The sequence below is a fragment of the Nipponia nippon genome, unplaced genomic scaffold (genome assembly GCF_047370975.1).
Source record: "Nipponia nippon isolate SJK-2023a ecotype South Korea unplaced genomic scaffold, ASM4737097v1 scaffold_26, whole genome shotgun sequence".
NCBI classification, from domain to species: Eukaryota; Metazoa; Chordata; class Aves; order Pelecaniformes; family Threskiornithidae; genus Nipponia; species Nipponia nippon.
Window position 1 is genome coordinate 1,744,449 of NW_028262343.1, and position 15,366 is coordinate 1,759,814.

Sequence of the window (15,366 nt, forward strand, 5' to 3'; positions counted from 1 at the left end):
AGAAGGAAGTGATGAGGAAGAAGCATATAAAGATAGGTGGAGAGGAGGGAGATCATCTCATCGAAAGATGCTGAAATCATACAGCAGCTCCTTCATGACTGATAGTATCTGGCTCTCCTTCCCATAAAGGGTTAGGAGGCTCATGAGTGTATCTCTGATGGAGGCGGGGTGTGTGTGTGTGTGGGGGGGGGGGGGGTGTGGGTGGATTGCAGAGGTTAGAACAACACAAGGGAAACCTACCCGTAGACAAACACAATTGGTACTGCTGGTACTTGGGCTGCATTGCACTGCAGTGCAGGGAGCTCACAGCAACTTTTGTCTTAGAAGAAAGGGAGATGCTGAATTGATCCGTAGAGATGTCACAAACTATGTCAAAGATTATTGCTTTGCAAGAGAAATGCAGATAGAACTGGAAGTAGAACTATAAGGAGATTTTGGAAGGAATTCCTGATGAATTTACAATTAACCACAAAGGATTTTAGGGGAAAAAAACCCCAAACCAAATAAAGTTCTCTGATTAGAATAATTGTAAATAGTATACTTCTGTCAGAAGTGTTTTTCCTCCGAGTTCTCTATGGGAAAAAGCCCTGTTTTAACTATGCCATATGTCCTCCTGAATTATTGAAGTTTTACAATGGATTATCTTTTAATGGATTGAGGTCCTTGTGGGAATGAAAACTACCATTGTGCTGTTTCATGCAATAGTCAGCATTTTTTCGCCTATAATTAAGCATTTATTCAGCATTTTCATAGAGAATAAGGCACCGTGGTAAACTGGAGACACTATTCCTTCCTCCTCAGCTAGTCATTTTCTGCAGTTTTACTGAATGATAGCATGCATTAAATATTACTGTTTCGGTGCTTATTTTGTGAGTTTTTTACCTGTTTCTGTAATGTGAGAACAGGAAGCATTGCTTTTCTGAATTCCAAAGAAATGCAGAATTCTCTAAAATATAGTCACAGTGCATTCCAAGTGGACTTTTATATATATTTGGAGGAAAGCTTTGCATAGGCCAAATATTGCAAAAAGACAGTCTGTCAATTAACATTATTGACACACATGGTGCCTCCAAACATCTTCAAACAATACTCGAAGAAAAAGAAGAAACAATGGTTTAATGTCTATATTTCTGAAGCTGTATTCCTACTGCTAATTCAATAAAGATGACCCTGAATATCTGGTACAGACTAGACATAGCCTTTCTCTGATGTCAACTTGATGTAAAAATCACATGTCATTGCATTCTGGAAAAACAGATTTGTATTTGGCCAAATAAGATCAAGCCAAGTGTTTTCTGATTATATATTTGAGAAATCCAATTAATTTTTAATAATAGTAAAATGAAAGAGTTTTAGTTAGTTTTTTCGCAGTTCTGAGCAACATGCAAGAAAGATGTTTGCAACAAAGGAAGATCGCATGAAGCATCCAATTATATTTGCAAACTATGGTGTTACTGCAGGTGACAACATGAAATCTATAATCGAGATTATATGTACCTGATTATATAAACTTGTATAAGTTGCTTGCAGTAATGGCTGATTTCAAATGAATTTTTAAAATGATGTGTTCCAAAGCACAGAGGACAAACATTTATCCACAGTGGTCCTGATCCTCCCATTAAAATCAGTGTGAATTTTATTGTACATTTCAGTGGGAACCAGAATGAATCCAGCTATATAATTATATTTTAAAAATGAAATTAATATTAATATTAATGAAGATATTTCACATTCTCAGTCATATAAAAGTTGTTTCAGCCTCACAGGCAAATCACTTGGGCTGTATGTTGCTGTGGATCTTTGCAACCCATATGCATCACAGGATGCATATCAATGCTTGTTTAAACAAAAGCTCATCAATTAGATTAAATGTGTTTGCAAACCTGTGATAGGGAACCCATAGCTGCTGCCACTGCCTTCGTATTATGTAGTGCATAATATTTTCCTCTTAAAACATATCAGAGTCCTTTTTAAAATGATACAGAGGACTGGATTTAGAGCTTGTTTTCTTTTAAGTGATTGTAAGCAGTTAAATGGAAAAATTAATTGAAACTATGCTCAAAGTATTGACACCAGGAAGAAAACAGATATTTAAATTTTCCTTTTAAATTAGCAAACTGTTTCAGTTTTAAGTTAAATGTGATATATTCTCTGGTAACTATGTTACAAAACATGGTGGGCCTTTTTTCCATAAAACACTGGTTGACAGCTGCAAAAATGAGCCTCACAGGCTTTTAATTTATCTTTGATTTTGTGTATTGCTATGTGGTCCTTCTAAAGACATTCTAAACATGCAGAGTACCTATTCTCCTGTAAATATATATGTTGCCAGTCTGTGATATGTTAGTCAGGCTTGGTCTCAAATTACCATTTTTATGTCAATGAAAGATAAATACATGTGCATTAAATACAATCAAATGCAGATTTCTTTAGTATGATTATTATTGAAGCTATTGTCCCCTTATTAAAAAACCAAACAGAGGGGGTAAAGCAATACCAAGCACATCCTTTCCTTCTCTGTGGTTCAAACTCTCAGTCACTTCCCCACCCAGAAAGGATAATAAAAGTTTAAATGCTGCAGACATAACAATCAAATTGCTTAAGGTGTAATACAGTTTATTGATTAAGATATTCTAACGTCATTTTGTTTTTAAGGCTGAATTCTTACCTCTGTTTGTCTGCATTTCCCCTGACCAGCTGCTGACAGTAAAGACTTGCCACGCATCAACAAAACATCAGAGACTTTCATGATTAGGTGGGCATTCCATTCAAATATTTCTAACTGAACTAAAAATGCACCATAATGAAAATATGAATGATACCTACCATGTAATGTAGCTGTTTCAGCACCCAAGGCATATAGCTTTATATTGATCTGAGACTCGTGAAAAATATGGTGGTGTTGCAGCTTCATGTTTCCTTGCCAGCAGCAAGATTTTTTTTAAAGATAAAGCAGCATCCCTGTAGCTGGCTCTCTCCTTCTCAGTAGGTTATTTTTGTGGTCATGGCTGTATGGGTCTAGTTATGTGCTTTGTTCCAGGATGGTAATCTGCATCTCACAAGCATATCTAGATTTTTGACTGAAAATTCAAGTTACAATGAATGCAGTTGATAGCAGCATTAAAGCGTCCTGTAGGCTTTTTTTCCCCTTTAATGATCATACGAGTTGTGTATAGGGAAGAGCTTCAGGAAATACATCATGAAAACTGATTATTTAAATACAGGTAACCATGGAACTGAGAGGTGACTTTGCTCATAGCATCTCATAGGGCCTCTGGGTCTTTAAGTGGCACCATTTTCATGCCATGTAAAGCTGGAGAATAAACTTCCCTTTCTGTAAGAGTAACAGTGCTAATGCCAAGAAGATGTTTTTTCAAACTGGATTCTACCCTTTCCCCCAACACCACCCCCCGATCATGTCAGTATTTGCTTTTTTTCTGGGAATCCCAGCCATTGCTGCAGCCTTACAAATGAAGTGGTCCACTGAGCTGCTCCCAAGGCAGAGAAATGAGTGGTTCCTCAGAGCAGCACTTCCAGCTGGAAGTCACTCCTCTCAAACATGTAGCTTTTTGTTGTTTCTTTTTTATCTGTGTGTATTCTTGAAATCTTGCCTCTTGGACAGTTGATGGTATGTCTCAGATCCTTGCTGTCTATAAAAATGGGACAAAATACATATTTATTTTCATTAAAAAGTAACGCACTTGAAAATTCTGTCACAAAATATATCTAAGCACCACAACAATAAAGATAAGATCAACCGTATATTTTTCCATTTCCTGGTCATATTGAAAGCTCTCTGCAGGGCATTTGTGATATCTTTCTTGTACAGATATGAAGGCACCAGATGCTATTTGGCATTTTTCTTTTTAACTCTCAAGCCAATGAAGTAAATTGCTTGGTACTGATTATGGAAGATCCTATAGTGATGGCTCGTTGGCGCTCTTTGAGGGAATTTATGGATCTGTGAATGATTGGGGTGCTTCTTCATAAGTCATACAAGGCTGGTCCTGAAAGGAAAGGTAAGACCAAGTATTACCATGGTCTCCTATGATTCTAGAAAACAAGTATTCCTTATTTTACAGAGCAAAGTTCTCATTTTTTACTGAGCTGCATTTGACCTGGTTTTAATTAACAAGATAAAAGAGGATAATTCTAAATGCAATAGGTGAAGATACCACATGTTAACATTTCATGTGTCTTGGCCTCCTACTTTTCATATTGGCATATAGCTGTGCAGTTGATGGTGGCTTTTGCTTTTGGACAGTATTCTTGGTGTCTAGATGTCACCTCTTGTGAGCAGGACTCAGTCTCTCTTCATGTGTAGCTGGTGCACAGACTGCCACTCACACCAGATTCACTTATCGTTTTAACATTCTTTCTCAGCATGTGAGCAGCACCTTATTTTCAAATAACTCAACTGTTATTTCCTCTCAGCTTTCTTAAACAAATCAAGCTCTGACAATAGGGAGAGTATCGAAGAAAAATGCACTTAATGATGTCAGACATATAACCTCATTTCTGTGCCTGGAAATCTTGTAAGGGTGATATGTTCAGAAAAAAAAAAAAAAGAGTATTAAGGCTTGTGGGAGTCTCCTCTATGCAGATGGAGTCTTTCCATCAGCATGCCTTCTCATCACTGGCTGCAGTATGCTGTAGAAAAAATGAAGATGTTTAAAATAGCAGTTTCTGTTGCAGTCTAGTACACCAGTATGATGCTCTGAATGAACCACAAACATGCTTGAGATTATCCTACAGCATGGACCGTGATGCAGATTGATTGCCCTCCATTCAAAGCTAGCTAGCTTAAAGCTTGCAAGAGGGTTTCTGCACAACACTGCGACAATGCAAAAGAATAATGGAATAATTTACATTTGAAGGGACTCCTTCAGGTAATTTCATGTCCCCTTCTAAAAGTAGGGCCAACTTTTATAGTTAGATCAAGTTGCTCAGGGCCTTGTCCAGTCAAGGTTTGAATATCTCCAGGGATGGGGATCCCAGAGCTTCTCTGTGCAACCATTCCCATACTTCACCGGCTTCATCGTGAAGAATTTCTTCCTTATAACTAGGTGGTGGTGAGGGGGGCAAAATTGGACATACTAATCTAGATGTGGCTTCACAAGCAGAGGGGAATAATTACTGCAGATAAAACTTGCTAATGCATCCCAGGATGTGGTTATCCTTTGTCACCACAGGGTGCACTATAGCAGCATAAGTTAAAATAGGGTCCCTTTGCCATAATACTGGTGTTGGTACAGAGGCCCTGATTTTTCTTGTAGAAAACATTTCCCATTATCTCTTAGAAAGATGTTACTGTGCGTGATTTTTGGAGTGTATTAATCCATGAGAAATATTTTGAGACATGTAATACTGAATGCCTATAAAGAGTGTAAAACTAAGTGTCCCACTGAGCTATCGAGTATTATGTAGGGGCTCAAGTGCCAGTTAACAGATGTCTTCCACAGGTGGCTTCACCTCAGTTGTGAGAGGTAGGAAACCACATTAAATTATTACAGATCTACATATATACATATATTGACTAGCTTAGGTTCCAATACACCCCACTGTAATTCAAATGAGGTGAATGGAATTGCATTCGATGTGAATTTGGCTCAGAATCTGTCAGTCTAGAGGTTTTGTTGGATAAAAAGGATTATATAAGTCAATGATCTTTTTTTCTCTGATAATTATTTTCTCTTTGATTTTAAATAATGTCTTGACTACATTGATAAATAAATAAACATTTGACCAGAAAATGTATATCCTCCTAAGATACCATGTATCCAGAGATATCTAAAACTTGAATTTAAATAGAATCTACATGATTAGCCTTGGCAGATATTGTCATGTCAGCATGGAAGAACTCAGATGGATGTGTTTCTCAGTACCATAAATTAAAAAAATCACATTGTGTCCTCTTTGTGAGTGTAATCCTACCTTATAAAACCTTACAAAGGTTATAAAGGCATACATCCAGCTTTAAAGATAAAAAACTATACTTTCTATATGTACTTTTTTATCCTTTTGTAATTGTTTATTATGTCTAGAAGGACTGAAGTTGAAAATGACCAAAGGAAAAATTACTTTTAAAGGAATTAAAAGCCTTTTCCCATATATTTTATGCATTGCACACCATTTCATATGTAGCTGCTCTCACAGATTTCCCCACATATCTTGTCACTTAGAAGGGTTGTGCACTTGCATGGATATGAAGTAAAAATAGGAGCGAGGAAAGCATAAAAAACCAAAGCTACATACATTGTGGTAGTAATGTCAATGAAAACTGGTAGGAAGATCAGTGGTATATCTGCAGTCACTTTCAAACACTTTTTAAAACAGAATGTTGTTCTAGTTGAAGGCATCCCTTTAGTTCCATTTATCATCATGGTCTCATCTGGCCTCATTAGAATTTATGAGGTGTTGCTCCTATCAGTTGCATAAATTGACTATTTACATGTAAAATTCAGAACAAAGCTTTTCCTTATAGCATAACCTCTATATGGAGTGAGTAGTCAGAAGAATTGAAGTTTTGTAGCATTAGAGATATTTTTTAAATGTTAGGATTGTCCTGGTTTCAGCTGGGATAGAGTTAATTTTCTTCCTAGTAGCTGGTATAGTGCTGTGTTTTGGATTTAGGATGAGAATAATGTTGATAACACACTGATGTTTTAGTTGTTGCTAAGTAGTGCTTACACTAGTCAAGGACTTTTCAGCTTCCCATGCTCTGCCAGGTGCACAAGAAGCTGGGAGGGGGCACAGCCAGGACAGCTGACCCAGACTGGCCCAAGGGCTATTCCATACCACATGACCTCATGCTCAGTATATAAACTGGGGGGAGTTGGCTGGGGGGCAGTGACTGCTGCTCAGGTGGTGAGCAATTGCATTGTGCATCACTTGTTTTGTATATTCTTTTATCATTATTATTATTATTTTTCTTCTTCTGTTATCCTGTTAAACTGTCTTTATCTCAACCCACGGGTTTTACTTTTTTTTTTTTTTTTATTCTCTCCCCCATCCACCGGGGGGGCGGAGAGGGTGAGTGAGTGGCTGTGTGGTGCTTAGTTGCCGAGTGGGGTTAAACCACGACAGGATACACAGTGTAAAGGAGGAATGTTATTTCATTTTGTACATGTATATATGTACTTCTTGTGTAAAGAACAGAAAAATATCAAACCAAATCACACTCAGACTTAAAAAATATACATCTTCTGTAAGCGTACAACATCCAGATTTCTAAATGAGTTGAAGTCTCTACATTTGCATATTGAGAGGATAGTCTCTTGAGACCAACTCAAGGGTAACCCATGTCAGAGTGCCGCCTTCTGTTTCATTAAAGGCTTATCAATCACTTTAGAAAATATTAGTGTACTTTGATTTGTGAAAATTCAGGAAATCTTTCTCAAATCCCTGTCTGGGATTGAAATTCATAACACCTTTGAGTAATGGTTCTTTTTCCTATTTGGCTCACCCTCTTCCCTAGGAAGAAGACTGAATTGCTACTTGTGTGATGTTCACTCTCCCTCATAGCATGACAAACTTTCTATGACTTCATGATAACTTATAAATGCTAAGTATCATATACACAGTACTTTGATAATCTTATCATTTCAGATATGGTGAGGATTTCTGTAGAGATCACAAATCACATCTTAGTAATACAGATGACCAACTTGGCACCTGGTGTTGTTTCTGTTCTACCTTCACTCCTTCCTTCTCAATTTTAAACTTTCAGGTTCATTCCAGCTATAGCTTCATGGCAGAAAACTACCAAAAGGCACAGGATTTTTTTTTTTTCAGTATTTAGTAAATGTTTATCCTTCATGTGTTCTTGGAGCACAATATAGAAGATTCCTTGCTATGACCAGCTGTACAAAATGATTAAGTAGAATGATACTCTGGATAGGGAAACTGTTTCTTCCTGGGGAATTAGATATCTCTGAGAAGAACAAATTTTCACTGGAGAAAATGCTTGCTAATTTCTGCATTTATAGTAACAAATGAGTATGGTGACTCCCTGCTCCATAGTCCAAAGGAAACAAAGCTATTTTCCAGTATTTGAGAAACTATTGTAAATCAACTTCTTTCAATGATGTCGGTGATGTGACTTCTCTCTAAAGTAAATGTTGCTCGTAGAAATCACTGAAGAGTCATTTTATTGTGTATATTTGCTGAAGTATAAGTAACTCAAGGGTATGACCTGAAATGTGCTTAACATCCCACTTGGTGTTTTAAGGGATGTGTGTTATTCTGGTAGGGATAGGAAGAAAATATTTACTAAATGTTCTAGACTTTCCTAGTGCTTGGTCCATGTACAGTCTTTCAGAATAGAAGAACTGCACTGTCCACCCAGTGAAGAAAGACACTGACAGACAGTTTATCAGGTGTTTGGGACCCGCGATCCACAAGGAGAGTCTGTGGGTTTGCTCAGCTGGGAAGAGAAAGCCAAGGGAAGTGGGAGGATCTAATTGTTATCTTCCATCATCTAATGAGTGATTAAAAAGAAGATGGAGTCAGAAAAGGGAACGGAAATTTGAACGAGATATAAGGAAGAAATTCTTCACTATGCGGGTGGTGCACAGAGAAGCTGTGGTTCACTAGAGCAGGTGCACAGAGAAGCTGTGGCATCTCCATCCTTGGAGATACTCAAAACTTGCCTGGACATGGCCCTGAGCAACCTGATTTAATTTTGAAGCTAGTCTGGCTTTGAACAGGAGGCTGGAGCAGAAGACCTCCAGAAGTCAAGCTCGAGAAGTGGGCCCATGTGAACCTCACGGGCAAGTGCAAGGTCCTGCACCTGGGTCAGGGCAACCCCCAGTATCAATACAGGCTGGAGGATGAAGGGATTGAGAGCAGCCCTGAGGAGAAGGACTTGGGGGTACTGGTGGATGAAAAGCTAGACACAAGCCGGCAATGTGCTCTCACAGCCCAGAAAGCCAACCGTATCCTGGGCCACATCAAAAGAAGCATGGCCAGCAGGCTGAGGGAAGTGATTCTGCCCCTCTACTCTGCTCTGGTGAGACCCCACCTGGAGTGCTGCGTCCAGCTCTGGAGCCCTCAGTACAGGAAAGACATGGACCTGTTGGAACGGGTCCAGAGGAGGGCCACGAAGATGATCAGAGGGATGGAACACCTCTCCTATGAGGACAGGCTGAGAGAGTTGGGGTTGTTTTTTTTTTTACGCTGAGGGTGGTGAAACACTGGAGCGGGTTGCCCAGAGAGGCTGTAGATGCCCCATCCCTGGAAACATTCAAGGTCAGGCTGGACAGGGCTCTGAGCAACCTGATCTAGTTGAAGATGTTCCTGCTCATTGCAGGGGGATTGGACTAGATGACCTTCAAAGGTCCCTTCCAACCCAAACTATTCTATGATTCTATGATTCTATTATTCTAAGTCCCTTCACACCTTCATTATTCTATGATTCTATGAATCTACTGATATGAGGGGTTACTGGTATAAAGACCTTATATTACTGAAACTTAATAAATCATGGAATTCAGTCTCCCTCTCCTGTGAGCCCTTCTACTCACATCAGAATAGTAGCTGGTCAAGATCAGGGCCTCTTTTTACATTTGCTTATAAATTCAGAAGATGTATGCCTAGGAGTGAAGAATTTATGATCTGAGAGAGAATTTGATTACTCACAGCAAAATACTCCCTGTCGTTAAACTGTATTCCATAAAATCTCATTTTTTGGCTAGAAAATCTTGTACTGGCATAGACTGAGAGGCAAAATCAAGATAATGACCTTGATCAAAAAACTGGTTTTAATGATAAATGAGGCTATTTGTTCTCTTCTTAAAGGGCCAAATTGTAGAACTGCTGAATCATTTCATTCTCTATTTGTGGAGATGCAGTAGCTCATAGTGTCAGCTCATAGCTGGCCATGATTTGACTTTCAGATCTCTTTTCCTAGGGAACTGTACTTCGGAGTACACAGAGAAGATTTGAGTAAAAGTTACTGCACTTTATATTTAAATACAGTTATTCTAAGGCTGAAATAAAATGTTTTGAATAAATCTCATCGCATGGCATCAGAAAACATGGAGACTGTAGGGCTTTTTTACCAGTCTAAGCTGCTTTGTGCTAGTACTTGTTCATAAGATACAAAGTTTACCTGCATTATCCAAGTTCACATCTGACAGGCATAGTTAATTCTTTCCTTTTCTTGGAACGGCATAAGGGTTTTTGTATGCTAGGCTTCTGAGTTTATTCTGACTCATAGGGGCACAAGAGCTCTGGCATATCTTCCTTGAGATTTTCTCATATGGTTTATCTTAAAAATAATGCAGTCAGATGCCCTATTTCATTTTTACCAATATTCACTTTTATAAGCTCGATGGCCAATGTTGTACAGAAGCAGCTTGTGAGAATTCAAAACACAGAAATGTCATTTCTAAAAAACATCTAGTGGAGGCTGTTCCCCACCATTGCCATCCTCTGAGGCTAGGTGATTTACAGGAGTGATCTCTTGTAGTTTGTGCACTTAGCTCCTGTCCCAGAGGAGGGTAGAGGAATATATTGGTGTTCTTACAAATATTTATATATATATATAATCTAATTTATTGCAATAGGGTTGTTTATATGAATTATTTTACTCAAGGGCATAAGTTCTTGCAGAATAAAATCACTTGGCTGATAAAGTGGAAATCTTGTAGCAAATGGCATTGGAACAGGCATTTCAGGCATTGGAACAGGCTGCCCAGGGAAGTGGTTGAGTCTCCATCCCTGGAGGTATTTAAAAGAAGGGTAGACGTGGTGCTCGAGGACATGGTTTAGTGGTGGACTTGGCAGTGATAGGTTAACAGTTGGACTCGATGATCTTAAGGGTCTTTTCCAACCTTAATGATTCTATGATTCTATGAAATGGGTTTTGACAGTATAAGTCCCTGCCAGGAGACAGGTAGGAAATGGAACTGAATTACTGATTAAAACTTTTTCAGTCAAATGTTGATGATTCTTTATTAAATGTGTAATGTGCTTTTGGGTCCATTTTATTTCTGGCTATTGGGTAAAAATGTATTTTTTCCTAGTTGAGAGAAATTGTTGTATATTGTACCTCTTATAAATAAAATAAATGGAAGCTGTTATATATGTCTGTATTTCAATATCTAGTAACAAGAGTGAGATACCAGTTCCAATATACTGCCTTCCTCCATTCCTGTGACTGGGAAAACTAATTTCTGTGATCAGAAGTATCCTGTCATGGTTGAACTCTATGCCAGCATTTTTCTTTAAACTATTGCTTCTGTTAAAATATTAAATTCAACTTTATTTAATATTCTAAAACAGTGGAAGTAAGAATTCTGTGATCCCTTTGGTCTTTAATATTTCAGTAATGTGCATTTTTAATTAGGAAGATCTTTTAATTCAATAAAACTTTCTGAGAAAGTGTATGGCATAACTGGAATAGGGTTGATAAAAAGGGAACTGTTGCTGTACTTCAAAAGGGCTCTGTAAACATGTAGAGGTTTTTTAAAAAAATAAGTTGTTAAAAATACAATTAAGAAAACCTGTTACACGTTCGTTTAACAGTTCTATTAAAAACTGCCTTTCCTTAACAGGAATGTCCTTTTCTCTAGGAGTGCAAGCACTGAACATTGCATCAGCTATACAATCTGCAATACTATAAGTATTTTTCAATGAAAGCTGATACACGTACATTCAAGGAACTAAGCACTTAAACAATGTGATGTATATCCTGAGGCCACCACAACGTGATGCTTTTAAAAAGTTAATTGTAAGCTATAATCAAGAACTAATTGGCTGATGAAGCAAGAATTTCTTTTCTAAAATTGCTTTGCTTATTACATGTCCTGGTTTCGGCTGGGATAGAGTTAATTGTCTTTCTAGTGGCTGGTATAGAGTATAAACCATGACATTACATGTTAACATTTATGACATCTGATTGGGGTTTTTTTTTGTTGTTTTGTTTTTTTTTTTTTTTCCTAAAAAAGGAAAATAACTTTTAGAGCTCGGGTGCTGTGTTTTACTGGGACTTAATTTGTTGTTTATTTTGCCTACTTTGAAGCTATGCCTTTACACACACACACAAGTGAGTTGTTTCTTCTTATACTCTCTTCAGAGTCCCCAGCCACAGAGTAGGCAAGAAGCCTGTTTGGAGCATAACATCAATTTCCTTCGTCAGCTGGCACTGCTAGCGTACAGATCATTTTCTGTCCTTGAATCAAAAGTATTATCTGATATGAGTCATCCAGGGCCCCCCTTGCAGGTGGGTAAGGGGAGTCTTAATGTTTCTTTTGAAAAAAAAAAAGTGATAATAATAGGCTTTTAAATTAAAAAAAAAATGTTTAGGAAACAACTATGAAATTCTAAAAAAGGATTTTGTTTTCTATAGTGGGTTGACCTTGGCTGGACACCAGGTGCCCACCAAGCTGCTCTATCATTCCCCCTCCTCAACTGGACAGGGGGAGAGAAAATACAACAAAAGGCTCGTGGGTCGAGATAAGGACAGGGAGATCACTCACCAATTACTGTCACGGGCAAAACAGACTCGGCTTGGGGAAAAATTAATTTAATTTATTGCCAGTCAAATCAGAGTAGGATAATGAGAAATTAAACCAAATCTTAAAACACCTTCCCCCCACCCCTCCCTTCTTCCCAGGCTCGACTTCACTTCCGACTTCTCTACCTCCTCCCACCGAGCAGTGCAGGGGGATGGGGAATGGGGGTTGCAGTCAGTTCATCACACGTTGTCTCTGCTGCTCCTTCCTCCTCACACTCTTCCCCTGCTCCAGCGTGGGGTCCCTCCCACGTGAGACAGTCCTCCACAGACTTCTCCAACATGGGTCCTTCCCATGGGCTGCAGTTCTTCATGAACTGCTCCAGCGCGGGTCCTTTCCACATGTCTTTTTCATGGGGTGCAGTCCTTCAGGAACAGACTGCTCCAGTGCGGGCTCTCTACGGGGTCACAGCCTGCTTCAGGCGCATCCACCTGCTGTGGCGTGGAGTCCTCCATGGGCTGCAGGTAGATATCTGCTCCACTGTGGACCTCCATGGGCTGCCTCACCATGTCTTCACCAGGGGCTGCAGGGGAATCTCTGCTTGGAGCACCTCCTCCCGCTCCTTCTTCACTGACCTTGGTGTCTGCAGAGTTGTTTCTCTCGCATGTTCTCACTCCTCTCTCCGGCTGCTATTGCGCAGCAGTTTTTTCCCCTTCTTAAATATGTTATCACAGAGGTGCTACTACCGTTGCTGAGTGGCTCAGCCTTGGCCAGCGGTGGGTCTGTCTTGGAGCTGGCTGCCACTGGCTCTGTCGGACATGGGGGAAGCTTCTGGCATCTTCTCACAGAAGCCACCCCTGTAGCCCCTCCACTACCAAAACCTTGCCATGCAAACCCAATACATTTTCCAACTTTTTATATCCTCTTATAAACCATAAAAAGTAACAGGTGTTAAAGATAAAAAAGAAAGAATATGTGTGTTGAGTGAATAGCAAAATGCCTGGAAGGCAGTGGGGTTAAAAAGCAGGGCGTTAAAGTATCTTTTAACATTATGCCAACAAACCGCTACTGTCTTATCAAGGTTTATTGGCCACAGCAGCTCATTCCCCACAAGGAGGGTAATATAAACCAACAGCAGACAATGAGGGAGTTGGCAGACCATATTAGCTCAGAACTGAGAACAGTCTTTGGACTCTAATTCTGCAGGCACAGGGATGACGTGCCCCCGCAGAAAGCCGGCAGCACAGAAAGCTGATTCTTTTAAGAAAGTTTTTCCCAGTGGGAGCTGAGACTGTGACCCTGTATTTCCTCCTGAAATGTAAAGAACGCTTGCCTGTTTTATTGCAGGAAGAAAGGAAAGGCGCTTAATTCCAACTTGTAATACAGGACTGTTGTGGTTTAACCCCAGCCAGCAACTAAGCACCACACAGCCGCTCGCTCACTCCCCCCACCCTGGTGGGATGGGGGAGAGAATTGGAAGGGTGAAAGGGAGAAAACTCATGGGTTGAGATAAGAACAGTTTAATAATTGAAGTAAAATAAAATAGAATAGTAGTAGTAATAATAATAATATAATAATACAATAATAATATACAAAGCAAGTGATACACTATGCAATTGCTCACCACCCGCTGACTGATGCCCAGCCCATCCCCAAGAAGCAGTCACTGCCCCCTGGCCAACTCCCCCCAGTTTATATACTGAGCATGAGGTCATGTGGTATGGAATAGCCCTTGGGCCAGTCTGGGTCAGCTGTCCTGGCTGTGCCCCCTCCCAGCTTCTTGTGCACCTGGCAGAGCATGGGAAGCTGAAAAGTCCTTGACTAGTATAAACACTACTTAGGAACAACTAAAACATCAGTGTGTTATCAACATTATTCTCATCCTAAATCCAAAACACAGCACTATACCAGCTACTAGGAAGAAAATTAACTCTATCCCAGCCAAAACCAGGACACCATGGCAGATGCAAGAAAGTGCTGGTTGTTTTTTGGGTTTTTTTTTGTTTGTTTTGTTTTGTTTTTAATTGGCAATGTTGAGCAATGAGAACTTGCTTGTCCACCTGCTTTGTGCTATTCCCTCTCTACTGAAATGCGGGATAATTGTTTTCACTGTGATTCTGACAACTGAAAATGACAAAATATATTGGATGCACATACCCCGATGAAGAAATTGAATTTTCAAGAGAAGGGGGATAGCTCTCGGCTCCAGTGGGAAATGCAATTTTCTTTTACTGTGACAGTCTGAAAACTGCAGAAATATGTTTAAATGTTTGGTTAAAATGAAAGTTTTTAAATAATGAAATTTCAACTTCCCCAAGATTTGGGTAGTCAGTGCAGGTAGTGTGGGTACAATACGCAATCTCATTAGCTTTCATTGAAGAGACTTGGTTTATGTCATCCAGTCTGGCTTAAATTTCTCCTTGCTTGATTCTTGTCAACACTTATTGAACATGTTCATGCATTTTAGTAACCACCACTCAACACAGGTCCTGGAAATGCTTATTTAAGAGGTCCACAGGAAGCATGGAAGAGTGCTCAAAGTGCAAATTTAAAACCACAGTGCTGGAAGAGCATTCCAAAGGTATTGCCTTTTTGCAGTCACTCATTAAATGAGAACCACATTTTCAGTGTTTGCCATGTGAAAAAAGCAAGTAGAATCTTCAAGTAACCAGACTGTGATCAGACTGATTGCAAAACCAACAACAGCAATTAAAACTCCAGTATTTAGAATCATAGAATCAAAGAATTGTTTAGGTTGGAAAAGACCCTTAAGATCATCAAGTCCAACTATTAACCTAGCACTGCCAAGTCCACCACTAAACCATGTCCCTAAGCACCACATCTACCTGTCTTTTAAATACCTCCAGGGATGGGGACTCAACCACTTCCCTGGGCAGCCTGTTCCAGT

The 15,366-nt window shown here is 39.4% G+C and overlaps 1 protein-coding gene across 1 annotated transcript in view; it reads left to right on the plus strand.

The window, feature by feature from the left end:
* LOC104022969 (synaptic vesicle glycoprotein 2C-like) overlaps positions 1-15,366 on the plus strand; it is a 110,790-nt gene that overhangs the window by 1,331 nt on the left and 94,093 nt on the right. The window contains exons 2-3 of the mRNA XM_087762468.1: positions 2,698-2,755; positions 3,879-4,019. The gene's annotated coding sequence lies outside the window, so the exon portion shown is untranslated. The remainder of the gene's footprint in view (positions 1-2,697; positions 2,756-3,878; positions 4,020-15,366) is intronic.